Genomic DNA, 1455 nt, shown 5'->3' with positions numbered 1-1455 from the left:
GAAGTCTTGCTCTGTTGCCCAGGCTAGAGTGCAGTGGCGTTATCTCAGCTCACTGCAACCTCTGCCTCCCAGGTTCAAGTGATCCTCCCGAGTAGCTGGGATTACAGGCACATGCCACCACACCTGGCTAATTTTTTGTATTTTTAGTAGAGATGGTCTTTCAACATGTTGGCTAGGCTGGTCTTGAACTTCTGACCTCAAGTGATCTGCCCACTTGGCCTCCCAAAGTGCTGGGATTACAGGCATGAGCCACTACACCCAGCTTATGGTATCTTTTTATCTGCAAACTTCCAAAGATCTTAAAATATTTGTATATTTCATTACCACAAAAAAAATAGGTGTTAGAAGAAGTCAACCAATTTGCTCTTGATCATACAAGTGAGATGCTAGTTGAACAACAGTAAAAAATACAGTTCTTTTATCATTCCTTTGCCTATTCTAGGTACAAATCCTTGAAAGCTAATAATATGAAATCTTTGTTCTGACACTCTGACAGAGTTAAAAAGGCAGGGTGACGCAGGCCCTAAATCTTATGATCAGAAAAGCTCAGGGTCTTTTTCAACTGTAACCACCTTATTTTAATGAAAAAGTTTACGAATAACAACTGTCTCACTGACTGCATAGTATGTTAAGCCCAGGTAGCTAGGACAGATTACCAGGTTTTCACCTTCACTTCTGCTGACTGTATTGTCTTTTTTCCCCATTTACCTTAATTTATTTATTATTAGTATTAGTATTTTTTAGAGATGGGGTCTTGCTATGTTGCTCAAGCTGGAGTTCAGTGGCTATTCACAGAATGATCATCCGCACTACGGCCTTGAACTCCTGGGCTCAAGTGAGCCTCTTGCCTCAGACTCCCAAGCAGCTTGGGACTACTGGCAATGTACCACCATGCCCAGCCCCATGGAACTTTTAAAGAGTTGAGAGGCAGACCATATTCTTACACATTCAATTATACCTTAAATGAGAAGCAAACTAAGATACTCTCCATGAGTTTCTCTATCATTATTCTCATAGGACTTCCAAAGAAGTTCTTACTACACACTACATTCCATCCTTCTTAATTCTATTTCACTTAACAGATTTATTGTAGACCCTTTATAAAAACCAGTACACAATGTTGATTAATTAAAAACGACCAACTAATGATGAAGAAACTATGGCATAAGAGGTCAATATCTTTGCAATGTGCACACTTTGGGTAATCATGAATATCACCCATATATTAAATCAGTTTTCATAAACAGATTAGGAAAAATAAAAGGTCAGTGCTGAAGTTATGAGATGAATAAGATACAGTTCTTGTCTTCTAGAAGAGTGGTTTCTAAATTATTTTGACTATTGGCTGAGTGGGATGGCTCACGCCTGTAATTCCAGCACTTTGGGAGGCCGAGGTGGGTGGATCACCTGAGGTCAGGAGTTCAAGACCAGCCTGGCCAACACGGTGAAACCCCG

At 40.2% G+C, this 1455-nt stretch overlaps 1 protein-coding gene across 3 annotated transcripts in view; it reads right to left on the bottom strand.

Annotated features, from left to right (window-relative positions):
• RASAL2 (RAS protein activator like 2) overlaps nt 1-1455 on the bottom strand; it is a 395120-nt gene that overhangs the window by 72962 nt on the left and 320703 nt on the right. The gene's annotated exons all lie outside the window — the stretch shown is intronic.

Source organism: Colobus angolensis, unplaced genomic scaffold (assembly GCF_000951035.1).
Source record: "Colobus angolensis palliatus isolate OR3802 unplaced genomic scaffold, Cang.pa_1.0 Scaffold59, whole genome shotgun sequence".
Classification (NCBI taxonomy): Eukaryota; Metazoa; Chordata; class Mammalia; order Primates; family Cercopithecidae; genus Colobus; species Colobus angolensis.
This window is presented reverse-complemented; position numbering and strand designations above follow the sequence as displayed.